The sequence below is a fragment of the Scyliorhinus canicula genome, chromosome 12, assembly GCF_902713615.1.
Source record: "Scyliorhinus canicula chromosome 12, sScyCan1.1, whole genome shotgun sequence".
NCBI classification, from domain to species: Eukaryota; Metazoa; Chordata; class Chondrichthyes; order Carcharhiniformes; family Scyliorhinidae; genus Scyliorhinus; species Scyliorhinus canicula.
In genome coordinates this window covers 40,023,335-40,049,723 of record NC_052157.1, presented here as the reverse complement: position 1 = coordinate 40,049,723, position 26,389 = coordinate 40,023,335, and positions in this window count along the sequence as shown.

The following is a 26,389-nucleotide window of genomic DNA, read 5'->3' as shown; positions in this document are numbered from 1 at the left end:
CTTGGCGGGGTCGAAAAACGCCAGTACCGGGGCCTTGGTGAGTTTCGCCCTGAGCTCAGGCCACTCTCGCTCATGAGCGGCGAGCCACTGGAAGTCTGCAGTTTTTTTAACAAGATGGCTGAGAGCTGTGGTGTGTGATGCAAGGTTGGGGATAAACTTCCCAAGGAAGTTGACCACTCCTAGGAAGCGGAGGACCGCCTTCTTGTCCTCCGGGGTCTTCATGGCGTTGATCACCGACACCTTGTCTGCATCTGGCTGGACAGCAAACTGCGAAATATGGTCACCAAGGAACTTTATTTCTGTTTGACCGAACGAGCATTTGGCTCTATTGAGTCGGAGGCCATGCTCGTGGATCCTATGGAACACTCGTTTGAGGCGATCGATGTGCTCCTGAGGAGTTGTGAATCAGACAATGATATCATCGACGTACACTCGCACCCCCTCGATGCCCTCCATCATTTGCTCCATTATTCTGTGGAACACCTCTGAGGCGGAGATGATACCAAAGGGCATCCGATTGTAACAGTAACGACCGAACGGGGTGTTAAATGTGCACAGCTAGGGCAGCACGGTGGCACAGTGGTTAGCATTGCTGCCTACGGCACTGAGGATCCGGGTTCGAATCCCGGCTCTGGGTCACTGTCCGTGAGGAGTTTGCACATTCTCCCCGTGTCTGCGTGGGTTTCACCCCCACAACCCAAAAGATGTGCAGGATAGGTGGATTGGCCACACTAAATTGCCCCTTAATTGGAAAAAATAATTGGGTACTCTAAATTTATTTAAAAAAAATGTGCACAGCTTTCGACTGGACGCGTCCAGCTGTATTTGTCAAAACCCCTTGGAGGCATCCAGCTTCGTGAAAAACTTGGCGTGAGCCATTTCGCTGGTGAGCTCTTCTCGTTTAGGTATTGGGTAGTGTTCCCTCATGATGTTACGGTTCAAATCTTTGGGGTTGATACAAATGCGAAGTTCCCCTGATGGTTTTTTGACACAAACCATGGAGCTAACCCAGTCCGTGGGTTCCGTGACCTTAGAAATGACGCCCTGGTCCTGGAGGTCTTGCAGCTGCTGCTTGAGGCGGTCCTTAAGGGGTGCCGGCACCCGACACGGTGCATGAACCACAGGTGTGGCATTCGGCTTCAACAGTATCTTGTATCGGTAGGGGAGTGTGCCCATACCTTCGAAGACGCTGTGGTATTGTGCTATGATGTCATCCAATTGGGTTTGGAAGTTGACATCTGGCGAGACCGTTGCCTCAGCGGATGGCATACTGTGAACCCGCTGCACAAGGTTCAGGAGTTTGCAGGCCCGAGCACCGATCAGGGAAGCTCTGTTGGTTCCTACAATTTAAAAACGCAGGGTTGCTTTTGAAGAACGATGGGATACCGCAGGCTGGCATGAGCCACTGGCAGCAATGGCATTGCCATTGCAGTCGAAGAGCTGGCAGGCCGGTGGAAGAATGCTTGAAATGAGGTTTGCAGAAGCACCAGTGTCCAGCTTGAAGCGTATGCGAGCCTCATTTACCGTAAGGGTGACACACCACTTGTCGTCCAGATCAATGCTCATTATTGGGAGTTGTTTCACCATCATCGATTAAGGCAGCGTATGCTTGGTGATGATGTCCACCCGGAATGGGGATGTGAAGCCCTCGGTGTCGGGATCTGGAACCATGTCGGAGTCGGAGTCTGCACTGGGTTGCTGTACTGACCGGACATTCCTGCGCTCCGGCTGGGATTGCTGTGTGTTGGGCAGTTGAGCAGATCTCCACAGGGCTGCGTAGTGGCCAAGTTTGCCACACTGGCTACAGCATTGAGATTTCGTGGGACATTGCCACTTTAAATGGGCGGAGCCACAATTGTTGCACGTCATGGTGCCGATATCAGGACGCTCCGTGCGCCACCATGCATGCGCGGTGCAGTCGAACGATGTGCGCACCTACGCAGTTCGGTCGTCGGCCTCGTCGTCCCCTTGGTCGCGGTGCACATGAGCAAGATGTCCAAATGACAGTCCAAAGATGTGCGGGTTAGGTGGATTAGCTATGCTAAATTGCCCGTAGTGTAAGGTTAATGGGGGGATTGTTGGGTTACGGGTATACGGGTTACGTGGGTTTAAGTAGGGTGATCATTGCTCGGCACAACATCGAGGGCCGAAGGGCCTGTTCTGTGCTGTACTGTTCTATGTTCTATGTTCTAAGAGTCCGGGAAAAGTGCGCGAAATGGCCGCCCTCATCCAGATTCAGGCCCTGGAGATGTTTTACGGCCTTCACCCGCTTCGCATCGTGGGGGCCTTGCCGCGCCGTCTCTGCCACCTTGATATGGGAGTACCGGTTGTTAGCGTGCTCGTGTAGGATGCAGGTCTCGATGGCGATGGTAAGGGTGAGCTGCTTAACTTTCAGGAGCTGCTGGCGAAGGGGATTGGAGTGGACCCCGAAAACGATCTGGTCGCGGATCATGGAGTCGGAAATGGAGCCGTAGTTGCAGAACTGCGCGAGGATACAGAGATGGGTTAAGAAGGACTGTAAAGGTTCATCCTTACCCTGAAGCCTCTGCTGGAACACATAGCGTTCAAAGCTCTTGTTGACTTTGATGTCACAGTGGCTGTCGAACTTCAGCAGGACTGTTTTAAACTTTATCTTGTCCTCGCCTTCAGCAAAGGTGAGGGAGTTAAAGATGTGGATAGCGTGGTCCCCGGCTGTAGAGAGGAAGAGAGCGATCTTTCTGGCATCCGATGCGGCTTCGAGGTCGGTGGCTTCAAGATACAGCTGGAACTTCTGCTTGAAAATCTTCCAGTTAGCACCGAGGTTGCCGGCGATGCGGAGCTGCGGGGGAGGGCGGACTCTGGCCATGTTACCGGATGGCTGATCACTGGTCAAAGGCAGATTATCTCAAGGTAGGTCCGTCAAACCCGAGCATGACTCACTGGAACCATGATGTGTTGGGTAAGCTGGGTCTGCGAGGACTGCGTTTACTGCAGCAATGAGCGAGACAGGCTTCCAACACTTGAAGAAATGCAACTCAATTTTATTGAACTCTTAACTATCAGACATACTTTAACTGTGGGTTGACACTATGCTGACATGACTGGAGACCTGAGGCTAACCTGACCAGACTATCTTACTATCACATGGTGTGTGTTCTAGTTGTTGCTCACGGGCTCTGACTGTCTCAGAGGCTGGATCCCGAGAGAGCGGGAAAACTGCCCTCTGGCTTTATAGTGGCCGTGTCCTGTCTGGTGATTGGCTGCTGTGTTCTGTGTGTCCACTGGTAATCCTGTGTGTCAATCACTGCCTGTCTGTGCACCATCATATACTTGTGTGTATATTATGACAGAAGGCTGTGCTGTATTTATCACTAAGTTGGGATTGACAAGCACCTATTGATCATGTGGGCAGTGTGATTACTGTACTTAGAGAAACACTTAACACACAGTTAAAATATTCCCTGTGGGACTCTGCTGGGTGGTGCTGCATGCGCCACAATATTTCTTACCCTTTGGTGTTAGCATTTGCGCAACTGTCCCCCTTTTTAACAAATTAACAAAGAAATTGTGGATCTGAATATTGGATCCATTTAGTTTTTTGTTAAGGACGAGCTATTTCGATACTTTTAACAGTGGGGTAGCGAGATGTTCCTGGTATCCCTGAGCCCTGTAGTTCATGCATGAACTCACTGCTCAAACTGATGTGAGAATAACATGATGCATTATTATGGAATGTCTGCCGGCAATTTCTGAAACTTGCTCCCCTCTCATTTGTAATGAAATTGTTTTCTGCCTGCCTCCCTCAGCATTTCCCGGATTAATATCTGGTCACAACGTTTCAGCAATTCAGAGTTCATCAGTCACGGACTAAAGTCTTTGATTAGTAAGATTGGGGCCGGTTTAGCTCAGTTGGCCAGACAGCAGGTTTGTGACGCAGAGCGAGGCCAACAGCGCGGGTTCAATTCCTGTACCGGCTGAGGTTACTCATGAAGGCTCCGCCTTCTCAACCTAGGCCCTTGCCTGAGGTATGGTGATTCTCAGGTTAAATCACCACCAGCCAACTCTCCCCCTCAAAGCCTATGGTTATCTGGGACTATGGTGATTTTGCTTTTTACTTCAAAAAATCTCTAAACCTCCCTCTTTCGTGCGTTTCTTCCTTCCCTCCCTCTGTCCATCCCCTACCACCCTCATTATCTACCTTCTGCCTCGCTCCCTCCCACTCCCCTCCACTCCTTCCCCTCTGCCCCCTCTCCCTTTTTCTTTCTCTCCCTCCCCTCTCTCTTCTTCCATCTCCCCCTCTTCCTTTCCCTGTCCAATTCTCCCTTCCATCTTTCTCCATCTCCTTTCCTCCCCCTCTACCGCCCCCCTCCCCCCCCACCTTGCAAATTGTAAACATGATGTCTGAGTTAAACTCTCAGTCGCCCACTGATGTCATGTTGAGCAGGTGCCAAGGAACCTTCTGAAAAATATTTTCCAGGTTCGAGTGATTTTTCTTCGTAAAGTCATGAGGGAACTGTTTCTGTTGCAGAGATTTATGTTCCCCAGAGTGAAGAGAGGAATAGTTGTGTGGAACTGTATTGTTCTGGAAAACGAGCCCTGCCTCTTAAGCTGACCCAGCTCCTTTGAGAGCAATAACTAAAACAGATTTCAGCACCAGTTTTAGGTGCTCTCTTCCTCGCCTGCATAAGGTATTGTTTTGGACTAAAACCTATCACAGGTGACAATGCAGTACCTTTTGGGGTAATGTCTGGCAGCTGTGGTCATCAATTTACTCTCCCCCTTTCGTTTGGAAAAGTGTTTACCTTATTCCTGATGTTATTTCCTGCCAACCTGACCAAGATCATAAAACTCATTGCATGGAGACGAGAACAGCAAGTGCAGGAAATTCTCAGTTGGTCTGGCAGCATCTGTGGAGCCTGACCCAAATTATTCACATAGATTATACGCTCAAATACATGAGGCTGAATTTTACGTGCGAGCGTGGAGGGGATTGGGGTTCCCATTCCAGGTTATATAGGTTAGAGCAAGCTTAGCCAGCGCTTGCATGATAGGTTTTTGGTGAGGTGAGACTTCTGCCCTCATCGGTGAGGAGGTCCCACCCCTGAGAGCTGCCGGCCCATCAAAGGGCCAATATCTCTCTCTTGTCTCAGTAGCGCCACTGGGAGCTGTGGCCATTTCTGGGACTGCATACAGTCTCAAAGAGTTTATACAATTTACCCGGACTTTGGGTCAGGCTGATAGGCCCCAGCCAGGGCATTGAGGGGCCCAGGTAGACCAGGGTGGGTGGGGAAAGAGGGGTGATACCTTGAGGATGAAACATTGGGATGGCCTCCGAAGTGCACAGGAGGTAATACCCACCTGACCTGGCCACAAGACAACCATGGATAAAATCCCAGCAACTGAGAATGGAGGCCATTAAGTGGTCAATTAATCACCTGCCTGTCTCAGCAGTGGCAACTTCTTCCACCTGGGGCTGTTAATCTCTGACCAACCTGCGTTCTCCACCCCTGGGCGGAATGTTTCAACTTAAAATACCTTGAAAAGAAATAGCTACTTTCCTTCAAAGTATGCAACAGATTATACACATTTCTGTGGTTTTTATTATCAGTAAATAGGGTTGTTGTTTTGTGGCTTTTATTTCTTCTAAACTTGTAATTCCATTCTGGTATTTTATAATGTGCCAGTCCCTACCTCAACTTTAATACACCAATCATCTTGATGTACTGACTTTATATGTGCTGCAATAATTCTGTAATCGCTGTATTTATTCAGATTGTTGTACCTCTTGGACTTTTAGTTATTTTTTCAAGTAACTTGCACCAGCCGTCACTCAGAAGATGCATATAGATGTTTGAACTTTTCAGAACACCCAAGATGCATCAATCAGGTCTTTCGGGACAATGAACCTTAAAGGAAATCACTCATTAGGAGGCGGCACCACACATCGTCTTATCAGAAATAAACACACACAAATTACCCTGTGGTGTCCTGTTATCTTAGTGGAAAAGCTGCAAATTTAATGATATAACAGAGAAAAGATTTAGAGAGAAGGATGGTCCCACAAGTGATTGACATCTTAGGGAGCCTATCAGATGTTACTGGGAAGTGACATCAGCACGGTAGCACAAGTGGATAGCACTGTGGCTTCACAGCGCCAGGTCCCAGGTTCGATTCCCCGCTGGGTCACTGTCTGTCCGGAGTCTGCACGTTCTCCCCGTGTCTGTGTGGGTTTCCTCCGGGTGCTCCGGTTTCCTCCCAGTGTCCAAAGACTGGCAGGTTAGGTGGATTGGCCATGATAAATTGCCCTTAGTGACCAAAAAGGTTAGGAGGGGTTATTGGATTATGGGGATAGGGTGACTTGAGGGCTTAAGTGGGTTGGTGCAGACTCGAAGGGCCGAATGGCTTCCTTCTGCACTGTATGTTCTATGCTCTATGTTTAAGGTGGCCATCACTCTTAAGAGACCAATCAGATATTTGTTATCCACCATTTAATCAATGAGGGACTGATCATGTGCTGCTTGGGCCAATCAGAACTAAAGGATACGAAAGGGCATGCGTAGAGGTAGTTGCTCCTAAGGATTAATGAGCAACAATTTTCAGTAGCTCAGCACACACCATAAGAAGAGAACAACAAAGTTAAGACTTTGTTCAAGTGACAGCACCACAGTCAACTGGAAGTGAATGGACTGATTGTTAAATATTGCAATTTTGTACTTATTACAATTAACTTCATAAAGTCTGTGTGACAACATACTTGTTTCTGTCGCTAATCAGAAACTGCAGGTTCCTTTTGGCTAGTTCCCCTAAATCATTCCAACAATGATAATTGACTTGATTATTACAATTGAAGATGGAGTCAACACAAAATATTTGAAGGTGAGCGCTGTAAGAGCTCCTTGGGTGCGAAGGAGTGCTTGTCATCATCCGAGTTGTCCTGGGGACAGGGGCTTATATTTGAAGTAGGAGTAGGGGCTGACCACCCCCTCTTCCTATTGACACCTGGAATGGGAGCAAATAGAGAATGAGTGGCAGCCTAGTCCAGCTCCTACACTGCACACATCACCCTCAGCTTCCAATTTTTAGAGATCAAGCGTGCTTTCTCACTGGATGCTTCGCAGGGACTGACCGCACCCCGGGCACGGGCATATTTACGATCCTCCTCTGCCCGTTTGGCAAACAAAGTGTTCAGATTGTGTAAAGGGCCAGATCTCAGGCACACCACTACCCGCATGGTTGTTGGTGACATCCAGAGCCACTGCTCAGCAGGAACACTCCCGGCTTCTACTCCCGCCACAGACCGTATGGCGGAGGGGGGGGGGGGGGGGGGGAGGAGGGGGGGAGGTGGGGGGGAGGTGGGGGGGGGGGGCAGTAAAATTCCGACCCATGTTTAATGGCAACGGAAAAATTACATGTTTGCATTAAGTTTCCAAATCTCTACTTTTCCCCAATTATCAAGAATAGCTGATCGCATCTCACAGCTGTGGAATTGTGCATGGATTAATATGGTACAGGAGCGCCACCTATAGAAGCATCATACTGTTTGTGAACATTTCTTCTCAATGAGCAATGAGCAACATGGAGTGCCAAATTTTCAATAACAGAGGATAAGTTTGTTGACCACAAGACACTTAGTAATATTAATTAGTCTTTACAGCAGCTGGAGGATGAATTGACTCGTCAAGGAACAGGATGTGAGAAGGTTCACATTTAGCCAGAAAGTAATCACAAAGATCGCTCCAGTTCTGTAAATGACTTGCCTGTTCTGCCGCTGTTAACAGCTTTCTAGATGTTTCTGCCACAAGGTTGCTGTTGAGTTGCAGCTGAGAGCAATGGAAGATTCTTTCATCTCCCAGTTATATTGAAGGGTCAATCAAGAGTTTCATTGGACAAGCTTCACATTACATTCTTTCCAATAAAGTATTTTTAATGGTGTGTGTATTTTTCTGAGTGTGCGTTAATTTGTATCTGTGGCTATGTATGTGTATGTATGTGTCTGTCAAAGTATGTATGAGTCGATATGGATGTGTGTGTGTATATCTGTGTATATTTGTGTGCACGTGTGCCTGTCTATATGTCTGTGTGTATGTGTTTTTATGCGTGTGCTTCTGTGTGCATGCATCTGTGTGTGTGTCTGCATGTGTCTGCATGCAGGGCTGGTTTAGCTCACTCGGCTAAATAGCTGGCTTTTAAAGCAGACCAAGCAGGCCAGCAGCACGGTTCGATTCCCGTACCAGCCTCCCCGGACAGGCGCCGGAATGCGGCGACTAGGGGCTTTTCACAGTAACTTCTCTGAAGCCTACTCGTGACAATAAGCAATTTTCTTTTTGTTTGTGTGTGTGTATATATGTTTGTGTGTAACTGTGCATGTATGCCCATACATGCCTGTGTGTCTGTGTGTGAATGCATCCGTTTGTGTAACTTGAAAGCTATTTCAATGCACAATCAATGCGCCATAAGCTATCAAATGTACCCAGCAACCTGTGTTGAAAAACACAATGAATTTAATTATTTAAACAAATTCTGAATTTATTCAGTCTTTCATTTAGTCCAAAAATAGCATCCCCCTCTGCAGCAGGCGCTTGAGAGCACCACAGTTCTTAATTGATTTTAGCCTTAAGGTCTATATTTTTCACCAACCCCTCCTCCCCCAATGTCTCAGGATCTAAACTGTAACCCTTTGCCAATCCACTGACCCTGATCTCATGGTCTAAACACTCTCCCCCCCACCTCCAGTATCAGGTTCTGCCCTTTCTCCCCATCTAGTCTTGGCCTTTCCTCTTCTCTTAATCCAGCCTCCAAGCATTTTTCCCTCTCTCCGTCCAGTGTCTGAACTCTCGTCCCCGTGTCCCCGACAGTCTCCAGGCCATGGGCCCCACCAATGCCACCGAGTTTCAAGGCCCCCCGAAATATTGAACCCCGCCAACTCTCCCCCCCCCCCCCCCCCCCTCCCCCCACCTCCCCTAAACCTCTGTAGTACTTAGCTCATTCCAGCAGCCCTTAATGCCCCAGCATCCACTGGGCAGGCAGAAAACATCACTTCAGATTTTTCCAGGAAATGGAAGTTGTCGGAGGGGGAGAAAATGGGAGAGAGGGAGTGAAAATGGTGGATCGGGAAATGGAAAATAGGGAGGGGGGTGAGCAAGGGGAAGGAGGAGAGGGGAAAGATGGGGTAGAAGGGGTAGGGTGGGGAAATGATGGGCAGGCAAGGGAGGGATGATGGGAAGGGACGTGGAACGAGGGATGAGGGGGGAGATAGGAAACGAGCGAATGTGGGAAGTCATAGAATTTTTCATAGAATTATAGAATTTACAATGCAGAAGGAGGCCATTCGGTCCATTGAGTCTGCACCAACCTTTAGCCAGAGCACCCCACCCAAGCCCACACATCCCCTTAACCTAGCAACCCCACCCAATCTTTTTTGGATACTAAGGGCAATTTAGCATGGCCAATCCACCTAACCTGCACATCTTTGGACTGTGGGAGGAAACCGGAGCACTTTGAGGAAACCCACACAGAAACGGGGAGAACGTGCAACAGAGCGTGACCCCAGCCAGGAATCGAACCTGGGACCCTGGAGCTGTGAAGCAACAGTGCTATTGTGCCGCCTTGTGAGGGAAGGATTGGTCAATAGGAGAGTGGGAGAGGAGAGAGAGTGGGACGGAAGAGAGACAGAGGAAGTTGAGGAGGGAGGAAGGTAACTGCTACAATCTGGGGGGTGGGGGGGGTAGAGAACGACATCTCCTCTGGTTTGGATTTTTACACCTTTCAAAGGAAACGCAAATATTGAAAGACCTTCCTGCCGGGATTTTCCACTGCACCGGCTGCAAGGCACCCTGCTGGCATGACCGGAAAATCACTCCCTCCACTTCAGACACCCAGGGCGAAATTCTCCGCCCCCCACGACGGGTGGGAGAATAGCGGGAGGGCCTTCCCGACATTTTTGCCGCCCTCCCGCTATTCTCCCACCCCCCCGCCGAAGTCCCGACCCGAATCGCTGCCGCCGTTTTTTTACGGCCGGCAGCGATTCTCAGCTGTTAGATGGGCCGAAGTCCCAGCCCTTTCCGCCGTTTTTACGAACGGCAAACACACCTGGTCTTGCCGTTCGTAAAACCGGCGTCACAAACTCGCTATTAATAACCATGGCACCGATTGGCACGGCCGTACCACGGCCGTGCCAAGGGTGCCATGGGCCCGCGATCGGTGGGCACCGATCGCGGGCAGCGGGCCCGATGCCCGCGCACTACTTGTCCTTCCGCCGCCCCGCAGTATCCATTCGCGGGGCGGCTGAGGGGCAACCCGGCCCGCGCATGCGCGGGTTTCGCGCGAAAACGCGATGACGTCACCCGCGCATGCGCGGGTTGGAGTCTTCCAAACTGCGCATGCGCGGCTGACGTCATATGACGCGTCAGCCGGCGCTAACTCCGGCAAGCGGGCTTAACGATTTTCGTTAAGCCCGTCTTGCCGGAGCCTACGGCGTCGGGCTGCTAGCCCCGACCGGGGACCAGAATCGGTCCCCCGTCGGGAAGGGGCGCGCTGCCGTAAAACCCGCCCGGGTTTTACGGCAGCTTTACGATTTCTCCCGTTTTGGGAGAATCTCGCCCCCAGACTGGGAATTTTCCCAAAGGCTTCAGAACCCTGATGTCCAGGGTCAGAATTCCCCATTGTGAGGAAAGATTTCCCCTGGATTTGTAAAACCCATTTAACCTCTTTGCCCAAGGTCATATGACCTAATGCTGTCTTATGTTGGCACACCCTACCTGAAAAGTTAAAGTTTTGGAAGATTGGAAGGACAGAGGGAAATTGCTCGGGGATGGGGTATTTTTTTTGGAGGGGGGGGGGGGGGATGACGGAGGGAAATTGCTCTGGGATGGGGTGTTTTTTTTGGGGGGGGTGGGCGATGGCGGAGGGAAATTGCTCCAGGGGAGTGATGAGGGAGAAGATTGTTCTGGGACTGGGTGGGGGTCAGGGGCGTTGGTCGATGGGAGAGAACTGCTGCAACCTGGGGGATGGGAGGGGTGCAGGGTTGAGATGGACAAGTTGTAGGTTATAAAAGTATTTAATTAAAGCAGGGACTGTTTTCATGGTAGCTCAGCGGTTAGCACTGTTGCTTCACAGCCCAGGGACCCAGGTTCAATTCCCGGCTGGGGTGACTGTGTGTGTGGAGTCTGCACATTCTCCCTGTGGCTGCGCAGGTTTCTTCCGGGTGCTCCAGTTTCCTCCCACAAGTCCCGAAAGACGTGCTGGTCGGTGGATTGGAAATTCTGAACTTTCCCTCAGTGCACCCGAACAGGTGCCGGAGTGTGGTGACTTGGGGGATTTTCACAATAACTTCATTGCTGTGTTAATGTAAGCCAACTTGTGACTTTAATAAAGATTCTTATTAATTTTCTATAGTTAGCTTAGTTTTAATATGTTTTAAGCTTTTGAAATTCAGTAATATTGAAAATAAATTTGTTGGTCATTCTGGGTGAGTGTGCTTAACACTCAATTTGGCTGTTTCTTTTCTAAGCTCTGGAGTCGCCAGGTGTCATTAAGACACCGCCACAAGCTTCAAGGTGAAGTTCAAAGCAATAAAACCATACACCAATTAGTAAGTCCAAACAACTGAGTTTATTATAATACAATTATAATAACTACCCATGCACACGCTAAAAGGATTAAACCTATTCCTACCGCTAAATAACTAATACTTATCTCGAAGGAACTGCTGGGTCAGAGAACAAGGCCTCTTGCTCTGCTCTGGTCTTCAGACTTCAGGTTGGTATCAATTAAAAGGGGTCAGGAGTGCCTATCTCTGGTAGCGATCATTGTGAGGCACTTACTTGTTGGCGGCTGCTGTCCGAAGGCTGGATCAGAAGACTGAACCATGTGTGGGACCTGTCTTTTATAGGTCCCAGCGGATCCGCGCCCCTTTGGGCGGACTCCCTTACCTGCTTGGAATCGATTGGGTCTCTTCCCAATCGATATGTTTGAACCCCCCAATCATGGGGCAGTTCCTCAGTCACTGGGGCGGTTCTTGGGACTTATTGTTTTGGGCTTCTCTGGCGCCAAAAGGTCTGGCCTTCCATTGAATGTATCGATCTGTGTTTAACTTGTTTCCATTGTATCTGGGGATCGCCCGGTATCGCCTCATTAGTATGTTAACTGGTTTCTTTTCACAGTGCTGTCTGGTTTCTGCAGCAGTCAAAACTGGTTTCTGCAGCCGTCCCAATATACAAGCGCTTTGCAAGCTGCTTGCTTTACAACATGTCCATTTCCCCTGCATTCCTTGCAATCTTCCATTTTGTGTTGGGCAGTGGCCACCCCAGGTGGCTACACTCCCTCCTTATGATCCTCATGAGAAATCATGAAGGATCACCCAAGTTCGGTGTTTTTGTGTTCCTTGACCTCAGTGAGTTCCATGGCTTCTATTCTTTCCTCAACTATGGCAAAAAAAATTTTAACTAACATTTTCTGATTGGCGCTATGTCAAAGGGGACATGCATTACCAATTCGAATCGGGAACCTCTAACTATCTCAATAAACTATTCTCATCTCACATTTAAAACATCCTATAACATTCTAAACCCTTACTCATTCAAACAACAGCATCTTTACATTGCGTTTTCTGACTCGGCAGTCGAGCGCAGAACATTATAATACATCCGCAATAATCTTTATTTACAGATCGTATTAAAATTTAATCTTTTATTATACATCAAGGGGTTGGGGGGTTTGGTGGAATCCGAAAATAGGGGATTGTACTCTGTAAATGGTTGAGGCGCAAGAGCGGGAGGCTCGCCTTCTCCATTTTCTTAACCTGAGGGTCTGCACTATGATGCAGAAAACTGCAATCACCAAAAGTGATTCAATGACGTACGAAAGTGAGTACCAGTTCATGAATTTTGTGCACCAGGTCTGGTCCTTGCTGTTCATTACTGGGCTTTGAGAAGTCGGTGTGTGGGAAACATTAACGGCGGGGGTCATAGGGGAAAAATGGTTTGCGTCCGCGCGCAAAAATACAAAAACAGTAACTAAAAGCATGTAGTTCTTCATCGTGGTCTTCTTCTTTCTCTTCCTTCTGTCCTTTTGTATTGCTGATCTTGCTCTGATCCTTCCTTCGAACGTTTGAAAGCTATGGGATCAAGCACAGTATTTGTCAATAATTTGTTTAATACCTGTAATGTTAGTGTATCTGTCCTCTCATTCCAATTGTCCCTTAAATGAATGGCCAAGTCACACCCTGTGACTCCCCTAATTTTTTTTTTCAAAAGCGAATTTAGGACCAGACATACACCTAACAACTTTGCCACTGCAAGTTGTCTCGCAGGTTTTGCGATTTACCATCCGAATGTTCCTGGATGTAAATAGCATATGGGATGGCGGCCGAAGGGCTACCTGAAACAAAAATGAAACCAAAGTTTAGAAACGAAAAGGTCGAATGAGTTGCGTATGGGCCGCGATGGGTAAGAGTTGTATGGGATCCCCGGGTAGGGCATGCTGTGCTGTACCCGAGCTTAGCTGACCAAAGGGGGGTCCTCAGACAGGGTGGGTCCTCAATGCTGTTTCTCCACTGTCTGAGCAACCTGAAATGAACGGGCAAGAATGTAGTCGTATGGAATTGCAGCCTCTATTCCCAGAATAGAGGGGCACCTAAAAAAAGGGGAGGAGCCAAGATGCTCCTTGTGAAAAGTTGAGCTGGGCTCCAGACATTTCAGATGTGTCAAGTTCTCAGAAATATCTGCAGACAAACTAACGTGCATGTGAGGTGGTCACAAGCTTTTCGGCTGAAAAGTAAGTGGCCAATCTCCAAATCAAACATTTAACATACAAACAAACAAACATCCGTGCAGGTTCCATCAGAAAACGCAGAGAGCGCTTCTCTCAAGCGGTTCCTCTTTTTACATCATCTGGACACCTCACTTCTCCTCATTCTCTGCGAACAGGGTCGCAAAGGGGTTGCCATGTCGGGAGTCAGACATCAAGTCATCCTCTTCTCCCAGATCCCATACCCTTGTATGGATCAGGCATACAATCTTTGCATTGTGTGACCGGGGGTCACTCTCGTCATTGCGGACAAGTCGCCAAGAATTGTCCCTGTGCCAAATCGTGGGGTCTAAAATTGAAGGAGTGTTGTCGGGGTCGTTAGTGTTAGGTGGTGGGTGTAAGTGTGGGTCCGGATTTTTAATGTAGGTGATCTCCATGGGATCACTGGAGTCGGGGTCGTAGTCGCTGAAGTGGGGGCTGTAGGGTGGAGTGCTGTGGCTGTCCTCAGTTTCACAGTCACTGTCACTGTCTCTGCTGTAGCAGCTTGTGGGCGTTCCGGGCGTGGTCTGGAGTCAGTGGGCGGAGTCGGGGACAAGTCCGATGAGGAACTGGTCTGTGAGGGGGAGGGTGGAAATGTGTCTCTTGTTGGCGGGGTGAGGTGTTCTGCTGCATCGAGCAGGACATGGTGCGAGTGGTTTGACTGTGTTCCATAAGCCTTTAGCTGGTTAATATGAAACCACGCAGTCTTACCGTTGGGGTACTTTATCCTATATACTGAGGGGCTGATTTTGTCCGAAATTGAGTACGGGCCGGAAAATTTAGGAGCCAAAAACATGCTGGGGTTATAAACAGATAGCATAACCTGTTGCCCAACCTGAAATTCTGTGGGGTGTACATTCTTGTTGAAACAGGCCCTGCTCTGTTTTCGTCATTTTCCCAATGTTACTGCGGCTGCTAACTGTACAGACCTCACAGTTTCAACTAATTCTTTGACTGCTTTCTCGTGTGTGAGGGCCATCACTTCTGGGCTGGTCATGTCCAGTCCTAAAAGGAATTCTGCTCCTTTCATAGGGCGTCCGGTCATGAGTGTGTGTGGGGTGAAACCTGTAGATGATGAAACTGTATTTCGGATGAACATTAGTGCGAATGGGAGCACTGAATCCCAAGTCGAATTGTTCTCCTGTACCATCTTCCTAAGGGTCGATTTTAGGGTCCGATTCATGCATTCTACTATCCCGCTTGACTGGGGGTGATACGCAATGTGGAAATTCTGTTTTATTCCGAATATGATCATGACGTTCTTCATGACCCGTCCTGTAAAGTGAGATCCCTGATCTGACTCTATACTTCTGGGGAGACCCCATCTCGTAAAGATGTGGTGGGTCAGGATCTTTGCAGCTGTCTTTGTGGTGTTGGTGCGTGAAGGGAATGCCTCTACCCATTTGGTAAAGGTATCTATGACCACCAGAACATATTTATAGCCATTCCTGCAAGGGGGCAATGGTCCTATAAAATCGATCTGGAGGTTTGTCCAGGGGCCATTAACGGGGCGAGTGTGGCTGAGTTGTGCCTTCTTTGAATACCTCTCCGGGTTATTCTGTGCACAAATTAAACAATTCTCAATATAGTGGGTTACATCTTGTCGTAAGTTGGGCCACCAACAGAGTTGTCTGAGGTGTCTTGTTGTAGGGTCGATCCCTTGGTGTCCATGACTGTCATGGAATAAGGCAATCATTTGATTCCTGTCCTGTTCAGGAACCACATACAATTTATCTTTAATGATCACACCCTCATGTGTGGTCAAAGCGTATTTGAATCTATCGTACTGGGCCACAAAGTTTCCTTTAAAAATCTCCTGGAGATTTTCGTCCTGCTTCTGTGCCTGTGCTAAATCTTTGATGTCTGTCTGTGAGACCTGAACTGCACTCACAGGGGCGCTAGCTGGTGCGCTAGCTGGGGGTGTCCAAAAGTCACCTCGCCTGGAACCTGCTTTTGCCAGTGCGTCGGCTTTTACATTTCCGGGGGGGATGACCTATGGTGACTTCTAACTTTAATAATGCCATACATCCTATCCTTTGCCTTCTCTAGGATATGGCGGAGCAATGGGGCTGATAGAAGGGGCTTCCCGTCTGCGGAGACAAAACCTCTTGTCCTCCATAGGGGTAGAAAATCGGTCAGGCTGTTACAGACATATAAGCTGTCCGAATATATGTCTGCTGGGCTGGGGAACGAATCTGGGTGGTCCACTATATAAGCAATGGCCGCGAGCTCTGCGCCTGCGCGCCTAAGTGACCTGGTAATTTTAATGCGATCTCTTCTAGTGCGCGATCCTGCGCATCCTCAACATAGATCCCGCATCCAGTGATGCGTTCTCCATCTAAAACTGTGGATGTACCGTCCACATATATTTTCAATGGGGCACACGTGGCGGTGTGCTGGGGGCTCTGGCTTGAATTCCCTATCTTCCTGGGGGGTGTCTTTGCAATGAAGGGTCCCATGTTATGTAGGGGTGCTACAATCTTGCATTCATGGGGTTGTCCTGGATATTGGGGGTTGTCCGCTAGAAATGTGTGTGTTTTGGTCCGTTTAACTGTTATGTCCCGTCCTTGTAACAGTAGTGTCCACCTAGCTGCTCTTATCTGGCTCACTGAACCGTCCTTCAGTCGACTGTCTAAAAGTAACCGTCTGGGGGTGTGCTCGGTCAAAATGGTGATGGGATTAAGTCCGGTAATGTACGAGAAGTACTGAGCTGCCCAAAAAACTGCTAGTAGGTGCCTCTCGCAGGCTGAAAATCCTTGTTCTATGGGGTCTAAAAGTCTGGAGGCATAAGCCACTGGTCGTAGCTGCTCGTGCCGTTCCTGAAGGAGCACGGTCGAGAGGGTCAGTTCGGTGCTAGCTACCTCTATTGCATAGGGGGAGAGTTGGTCTGGGACTTGTAGCGCGGGTGCTGCGCTAAGGGCCTTTTTTAACTCTTCCACAGCCTCTGCGGAAGCCATTCCCAAGGGGCTCCTTTCTTAAGGAGGTCTGAGAGTGGGGCTGCCTTTGTCGCAAAACCATCGATATGGTTCCGACAGTACCCAACCAGTCCTAAAAACGACCGGAGGGCTGAAACGTTCTGGCGAAGGGGCAATTTGACAACCGATTCAATTCTTTTGAACTCGATCTCGCTTTTGCCGTGCGTGATGACTGTACCCAAATACATCACTTGATTCTCTAATATTTGGGCCTTTCTGGGGTTAACTTTACATCCAATCTCTTGTAAAATTTCCAGGAGCTCTGCCAGAAGCGTGATGTGCTCTGCCTTGGTGTCTGTCTGCAGTAATAGGTCAGAAGATTTGGCTAATCCATTTGCCAGCTGTCCGTGGAAAATGGAGGGGGAATTGTGGAATCCTTGTGGGAGGCATGTCCACGTATACTGCTGTCCTTTGAATGTGAAGGCAAATTTGTACTGGCACGCTTTTGCCAATGGGATTGACCAGAAGCCATTGCTAATGTCCAATACCGTGAAATATTTGGAGTGGAGTCCCTGCTTGAGCATGGTCTCGGGACTTGTTGCTACCGTGGCGGCTACTGCTGGGGTTACTTTGTTGAGTTCCCGATAATCAATGGTCAGACGCCATGATCGGGCTTCCTCACTGGCCAAATAGGTGCATTATTAGTTGAGGCTACTGTCCTAAGTACACCCTGCTCTAATAAGCTCTCTATAACCTTTCCAATTTCTCCCTCTGGTTCTAGGGGAAATCGGTACTGTCTCTGTGGTCTCGGGTCAGGTCCAGTAACTTGAACTTGTCCAGTCATTCTGCCGCAGTCGTGCCGGTGACTGGTAAATGCTGTCCTGTGTCGGTTCAAAACTGCCCTAACCTGTTTGTCCGTGCTAAGCGTGGTCGGGTCGAAACAATAGTCGCCTACTGCGCTAATCCTATTTGCGTACTCACCTACTGTGAGAGTTGCGGGTGCTCTGTCCGATTTTGCCATTCTCCAGACACACTGATTGATTGGATCGAACGATAGGCTGTGGGCATTCATGAAATCAATATCCAGTATGTGTTCTGCTGTGCGGGGCAGATTAACTAAAACAATGGGGTGTCTGGTGGAGATGTTCCCTAGCCTAATTGATACAGGGGCTGTAATGTGTCCCTGCTGCGAATGACCTGTAAAGCCGCTGAGTGTAATTGTGGATGTGGTGAGCCACGTGTCTGCCTGTGCTGTGATGGTGGAATTAATTGTTGTGCGGGACCCTCCTGTGTCCCAAAATAATTCTATGGGCTTCCCTCTAATCTTTGCTGTGACCACCGGCCTTCCGGATCGGTCCCAGAGGGTGTCACAGACCCAAGTGGGGGAGCCCGAACACCGTCAGTCCGTTCCGTCCACATTGGTCTGTCCTGACTGCGTCCCTCTACTGTGGATAGGCTTCACCTTGTTCCTGTTCAGAGTGCCTGTCTGCTGGCCTCTCTGAGATCTCTGTGGGCCGTTGCATTCCCTTGCGAAATTTCCTAATTGTCCGCAGTTGTAACATTCCTGTGACTTCTGTGGGGGGCTGTTCTTTCCTTTGTTTACCCATGTGGGATTTTGGTGCGCTCTTACTGCCTGTATATCTGCTGCAGCCTGAGCTTCTTCTGGGGTCTTCACTTTAACCTTGCCTTGGACAGATTGTTCCCAAGCGCGGGACAATCTTTTCAAAACCCATTTTTCATTATGGGCCTCTTCTGAGGGGTCATAACTACTGCAGACATTCTGTCCTGCATCTGTGGCGTGGGAGATTATGGTGCGGGTCCATTTCACCATATTATCGCGGGTTAAATGCGCTTGGTCTAGATCGCCAAAAACGGCAGTGAAATGAATCCACAGCCTTCCTGCGAATGCTGTGGGATGCTCTGTCCTTTTCTGCCTACACTTATTTAGGCCTTCGACTGGGTCTCCTCTATTGTACCCTACCGCGTCTGAAATAGATGTATGCATCTCCTCTAGTGTGCCTCCTCCAACGTTCTGTGAGTCGGGGAGGGCTGCAACTACCGATGAGTCTAAACTCAAAACTGTGAGCTTCACTTGCTCTCGCTCATCCAGGCCGTACATGGTAGCCTGCTGTTTTACTTCTGCGAAAAATTGGTGGGGGCCTGCAGTGGGGAGGAACGGGGTGATTTTCTCACACGCGTCCCTGAGTTGTGTTCCAGTTAAGGGGGTGGTGTAGGTGATGTCAGGTGCGCCTTCTGTGGCTGCCTTTCTTTGGGTGGTGACTGGGTTCATAGGTACGGGTGCTATCTGATCTGTGGGGGGTTGGGGTGCTTTCCTCTTCTGTTGCGCTGCTGGCGCACATGTTCCCTGAACATAGCGCTGCGCTGTCTCGCTCAATTCTTGCCAATCTGGGGCATTCTCCTCATCTAACTGTGTTCCAAAGGTGCTTTGGAACCCATTCTGTACGGAAAGCAAAGATTGCAGCTCCGCAATCTGCTTCCTACACTTCGTGTGATCCACTGTGCTTTGTCTTTGCTCAGTGGTGGCAGCATGGAGTGCTCTTAAAGCTGCCTTTAGGTCAGAGCATTGCCTTTGCAGTGCCTCTACCTGCTTTTCTGACTCTTCTCTTATCAGGACTGCACGCTGCACATCTTAATAGGCTTTCTCATATTGAACTTGGAAACTGCTCAGATGGGTTAGGCAAGACTCATGTGCCCTCTTGGCATCATCCACCTCTCTATCCTTCTCTGCCAGCTTCCTTCTTAACTCTAGGTTTTCCTTTTCGATGACCCTGACATCCACTTTGCTCATCCTATTCTTTTCCTCTAATTCTGCTCGGAGCGTCCGAACGACCTCCTCTGTGCCTTGCAATTGTGCCAAGCAGGACACAATTGCTATCGGCTTGCGTGCTTTACTTAAATTCTTCTTGTGAATTTGAGAAAGGTTCTCCCACCAAGTATGTCCTATACTCCCGGGACCTGTCTCCTCATTCAAACAAAACTCACTCCAAAGGGGCCATCCTTTCCCTTTGAGGTACTTCCTGAGTTCCAGCTCCCATACGGGACACTGGCCTACTCTGCTACTGCTGGTCGCTGCGACCACGAACTGCTCTGGGTTCATGAGGCGTTCCATTGCCTGCATGGCCATTTCCTCTTTCTCTCTTTCATTTGGATCAGGGGATGATCAGGTAATGCTTTTAAATACGTGTACGGCTTTCGCTATGTTCCAATTATAAAACTCCCGACAGTTTGACACAACAAAAATCTCTCGGTTTAACATTACAACCCTGTTAGTTACGCATGCAAAAACACACTTCCGAATTATGACTATTGATTTGAACTCCTTGAACACTTGTGGTTTTTCCTTTTCCCAATTGGATTTCCAAATCAAATTTCTGGGTTCTCTCGGAGTGGGGGGGCCACTTCTAATCGAGTCCCGGCAGAGTCTGCCACTAAATGTTGCGACTTCTTGGGTGAGTGTGCTTAACACTCAATTTGGCTCTGTTTCTTTTCGAAGCTCTGGAGTTGCCAGGTGTCGTTAAGACACCGCCACAAGCTTCAAGGTGAAGTTCAAAGCAATAAAACCGTACACCAATTAGTAAGTCCAAACAACTGAGTTTATTATAATACAATTATAATAACTACCCATGCACACGCTAAAAGGATTAAACTTATTCCTACCGCTAAATAACTAATACTTATCTCGAAGGAACTGCTGGGTCAGAGAACAAGGCCTCTTGCTCTGCTCTGGTCTGCAGACTTCAGGTTGGTATCAATTAAAAGGGGTCAGCAGTGCCTATCTCTGGTAGTGATCATTGTGAGGCACTTACTTGTTGGCGGCTGCTGTCCGAAGGCTGGATCAGAAGACTGAACCATGTGTGGGACCTGTCTTTTATAGGTCCCAGGGGATCCGCGCCCCTTTGGGCAGACTCCCTTACCTGCTTGGAATCGATTGGGTCTCTTCCCAATCGATATGTTTGAACCCCCCAATCATGGGGCAGTTCCTCAGTCACTGGGGCGGTTCTTGGGACTTATTGTTTTGGGCTTCTCTGGCGCCAAAAGGCCTGGCCTTCCATTGAATGTATCGATCTGTGTTTAACTTGTTTCCATTGTATCTGGGGATCGCCCGCTATCGCCTCATTAGTATGTTAACTGGTTTATTTTCACAGTGCTGTCTGGTTTCTGCAGCAGTCAAAACTGGTTTCTGCAGCCGTCCCAATATACAAGTGCTTTGCAAGCTGCTTGCTTTACAACATGTCCATTTTCCCTGCATTCCTTGCAATCTTCCATTTTGTGTTGGCCAGTGGCCACCCCAGGCGGCTACAAATTCCATGTTCATTTTTTCTTAGGTGTTGTTAATCACACATGTTTCAGTGCTGTGGGTTGGGGCAATTGATGACATTATCTCAGCTATGGTGCATGCAATGCTAAATAATAGCTAAATGATTGCTTTTGAGCACAGCTGATATTGAATAATTGTAAATGAAAGCTGTTGAATGCAACTAATAAACTTTACAAGTAAAATTTGTGTGTGTGCATATGTGCGTGCGTGTGTGTGTCTGTATGCATGTGTGTATGTGTGTGTATCTGTCTCTGTATGAATGTATGTGTTTTGTGTGTGTCTGCATATGTGTCTGTGTGACTGTACATGTCGATGTGTATGTCTGAAGAAGTCTGTGTTTGTCTGTATATATCTGTGTGTATCTGTATTTGTCTATGTGTGTGTCTGCATATGTGTGTGTGTGTGTCTGACTGTTTGTATATGTGTGTCTGTCTATATATGTGTCTATATATGTCCTTATGTGTGTCTGTACATCTCTGTGCACGTGTCTGTGTTTGTCTGTCTGTCTGTCTGTCTGTGTATGCCTGTGTGTGTATATAGATAGATAGAACAGTACAGCACAGAGTGTCTGTATATGTCTGGTGTTTGTCTGTATATGTCTGTATTTGTCTGTGTGTCTCCATATGTGTCTGTATATGACTGTGTGTGTGTCTGTATATCTGTGTGTGTGTCTGTATATTTGTGTGTGTCTGTCTATTTGTCTGTATAGGAGCAGCACGGTAGCACAGTGGTTAACACCGTGGCTTCACAGCTCTAGGGTCCCAGGATCGATTCCCGGCTGGGTCACTGGCTGCACGATCACCCCATATCTGCGTGGGATTCCTCCCACTGTCCTGAAAGACATGCTGTTAGAGAATTTGGACATTTTGAATTCTCCCTCTGTGTACCCGAACAGGCGCCAGAAAGTGGCGACTCGGGGCTTTTCACAGTAACTTCATTGCAGTGTAAGCCTATTTGTGACAATAAAGATTATTATTATTATTATGTGTCTGCTTATGTCTGTGTCTGCATATATGTGTGTGTGTCTGTAGATCTCTGCGTGTCTGTATATCTGTGTTTGTGTGTGTGTGTGTGTGTCTATATTTTTATTATAAAAAAAATAGAAATGCTTCTTGGACCCTTGCCTGATAGCCTCTTTCCCTTTATTTGCTATCCAGTATTCGAGGGACTCATTTCCTTCATACAAATGATTATCATTTTTGGGAACCCAGCCCCCATATGCCGGGTGGGACTGCAGTCCCATCCTTCAAAGCTGGCCAAGATGCACCATAAGAGTATTTTAGAAGCAGCAAAACATCCCCTGGGAGGGGGCTATAAATAGCACACATTTAAGTCAATTTCTAATGATTGCTTTTATAGGCATTAGCTATTCTTAGAGATGTATATTTTTCTTTGTCAATTCAGAAAAGGTCAACTGTCTGCTGAAATGGTTAATGTTTCCTGCAGAACCTAAGGGAGTGGAGAACCTGGAATGATGCCATTTACATCTTTCCACATAATCTAAAAACTTATTTTCAATTACTTTTATTCGTAAAGGCATTTTCTTTCTTTTAAACTGATTTTAATTTCTAATGTTTCAGTGCATTAGAGAAATCTCAACACAAATCACTTGAGTTATAATCTCGGACTCACAATGACAGATGATCAAAAATACAACCCACTTAGCACTTCATGCTTTGACTAAAATTAATTTGTTAAAACAAAACACACAGATTCTCACAGCTCACGAATATCACAGTTAACCATTAGCCTTATCTCACAGCTACAGACAAATCTGAATTCCCTTTTTCTACAGGAACCCATCTGTTACATTTTACCTCAATCTTCTATTTACTTTTGCTCCCCTGTTTTTTTCCGAGAGGGGGTCAGCTTCATTAGATTCCTATGTGGGACATATAGGTTTTCCTACCTCATTCCGTTGCTTTACGATGTTTCTTTGCATTTTCTTACTCATTTTGACTCCCTTATCTGTCTTCTTCAAGGAGTTCACCTTCTTTCCTGCTACGGATGTCTTTACCGAGGCTTCGGGACGACCTGTGAGGGGGCGTTTAAGTTTATTGCTCATCGTTCCTTCTGCAAAATACTTTAGAACATATATATAACAATAACAACGACCACGGAAATCATTTACAAATAGTACAGAGAGCGCACACCGGTGTTTATCCTTTCACGAACATCAAAGTCTTTTTTTTTAAATTTTAGTCTCTAAGGCTCTTTTTTCTTCCCATGCAGCTATTGTTAATTAATTAATTAAGATAACTCATCCTAGCATGAGTCACTGGCCAGTAATTAAGGCTGCCGAGCGCCGCCTCCCCCCCCCCCCCTCCCTTTCAGCTGGGGTCGCGCTATTGCTCTCTCCCTTTCAGCTGAGAGAGTCCAATTTATAGAGTCCTTTCAGGGTTCATATCTGTGTTAAATTAGGGAAACTATAATGACTACACCAATTTGTCGTGCAAATTATAATAACGACAAATTCCTCAAGGTTCGATTTAAGGAAATTTATTTACACAAATATATTTGCGGAAAGAGAGTGTGTTCCGGCTGCAAAGCCATTGCACTCTGAGATTCGATTGAAGGAAGCATATTTTTATAGCCTGAAATAACAGTTTGAAGTAAACAGCCATGTTTATATTAAATAGACCTTGGAAAGTACGTAAGATGAAATACGTAGGACGTATGTTCTTGCCCTATCGGAGGACAATGTGTTATCATAATAAGGACGAGTCCAAAATATTAAGCAGTATTTTGTTTATGTTACCTGACCTACTTATTTTCGTTCAAAAACAGTGTTGAACTATAGTCAAGCATTTCCCAGCATGCTTCTAAGTTGGCAACTCATTAATTTCCCTTCCACAGAGGCTCATACTTCAACGCGCGTGCTGGTGGAGCAGGCAATCGGACAGTTGACGATGCGGTTCCCGTGCCTGAACCCATCGGGGGGGGGGGGGGGGTGCCCTTCAATACAGCCCTCAGATGGTGTCCCATGTTATTGTGGTCTGCTGCGTTCTCCACAACTTGGTGCCACAGACGGGAGACCACTTGGACCTGGTGTAGATAGAGGAACGCTGCATGTTCTCAGATGAGGAGGAGGCTGAGGAGGGTAGCGAGGAAAACCCATGGACGAGGAATGACCTCAGCCCATGACCAAGGTTTACATGGGCTAGGGACACCCTCATAGCCTCTACATTTGGGGATGAGCAGGTCTAGGGTGAGGATATCTCCAAACGTGGGGACTGAGATCTATCTTAGCATTAGTGTGGTGCTAGCGGTAGGTTTCCGTGATGGGTGGCGATACCATGGGCAGGGCTCTAAAGCCATTGGCCAGACTGTGAAAGAGAATGACGATGACTTGCATTGAGGACAGAGCGATGCTCCTCTCTTCCTCAGCGATATGTCTGACTCCTGCCTGACAGAGAGCTGAACGCATCCTGCCAAGGAACACTCTTAGAGTCATAGTGTCATAGAGGTCTACAGCACAGAAAAGACCCTTTGCCCCTTCACTTCCGCACTGGTTATGGATTTATCATGGGGTTCAGAGACATGGGATGAGACACCTGCTACAGCCCCTCTGAGATAAGGGGTCCTGGTATATTCCTCCAGCTCATCTCCCGGATGGGCCAGCCTCTCTATACTTTGTCAGCCCATGGCACCCTCATCACAGGAGAAGAATGGCTGCAATGAGAGGCCTGAGCATTGATGCCAGGGGGCAGCAGCAGCAAATCTTCACTAAGTCATCAGTGTGGGAGGTGGGAGAGACATAGCTGTGCCATTCTTACGCTGGGATGAAGCGCCAAGTGTGCACGGGGGTTTGCGGATAATAGCGCCATGAAATGACAGGGTGGATGATCTGGTGCTGAACGAAGTGATGCTTATTTGCAAGCACCTATTTATAGTGATAAGCTATCTAAACTAGTGCCTATGTTCACCCGTGCTCACTAGGTTCCACAGTTTTCTACTCTTCCTCACTTACTATGTCGAGGTGCCTGCCCAGGATCCACAACTAAGGGTTGAGGTAATCTGCTTTCTTCCACACCCTGCTGCCTGAGATGACTTTGGCGGGCATCCCCTGGGGGATCTGAACCTTGAGGGTCCGGGCGTACCCTCAAACAGCATGGATGTTGCAATGATGACCTCCTCGGTGTGAGGGGTTGGAGGCCTATTGCTCACAGAGAGGGTGTGTCAGATGGGCTGGACAACCCCAGTGTTCCCTGTGCTCCTCCATGGGATAGAGAGGCAGCTGGAGTGAGATCCAGAAGCTCCACCATCCTTTAGCGCCTGCACCATGTAGGTGAAGCCCCTATGGCAGGCGCCATGAGCTGAAGCATGGAGCGCACAATGTCATCCCTTCTCATTGCTCACAAATCTGCCTTTGTAGCCCCAGCAGTTCTGGGCCGAAGTGGTCGAAAAAGAATGGAAGAGTCAGTGGAGGTTGGTGTGGTGCCTGCGACACAGGGGAAGATGGCGGAGGGTCAAGGATTGATCCTACCCGCTCAGTAGTCAGCGGAGCAGCTGGTGGGCTTCCTGAGCGAGACGTTCACCCAGCAGAGGAAGGAGAACTTGGGGACCTGGCCAGTGTGGTGTAATTGATAAAGACGGGGATCGACTGCATGGTGCCGAGGTTGGAGGCCCAGGGCTAGGCGATCTAGAAAGTGGCGAAGGCAGTAGGAAAGCACAAGAAGCAGCTTGCCTCGATGGCAGCAGAGATGGGGTTGATGCGGGATCAACACAGGCGGCTGCAGGATAAAGTGGAGGACCTGGAGAATCAGTCGTGGGCCTGCCGGAGGGAAGTGAAGGAGTGGACGCTGGCGCGTATGTGATGCAGGTGTTTGAGAAGCTGCTGGGAGAGGGGGCATTTGCACGGCACTTGGAAGTGGGTCGGACGCTAATGAGGAAGCCAGAGGGGAACGAGCCGCCGAGGGTGATGGTGGTGCGCCTGCACCGATTTTTGGATCAAGAGTAGATTTTGATGTGGGCCAGGCAGACGAGGTGCTGCACCTGGGAGGGCAGTGCATTTCACATGTATCAGGACCTGGGTGCGGAGCTGGCCAAGAGGAGAGCAAACTTTATTAAGGTGAAGGCAGCCCTCTTTAAAAAGGGGGTGAAATTTGGAATGCCTGTGGGTGACCTATAAAGTTCGGGAACTCTAAAGTTGGGGCCTCACGGTAGCATGGTGGTTAGCATCAATGCTTCACAGCTCCAGGGTCCCAGGTTCGATTCCCGGCTGGGTCATTGTCTGTGTGGAGTCTGCACGTCCTCCCCGTGTGTGCGTGGGTTTCCTCCGGGTGCTCCGGTTTCCTCCCACAGTCCAAAGATGTGCAGGTTAGGTGGATTGGCCATGCTAAATTGCCCGTAGTGTAAGGTTAATGGGGGG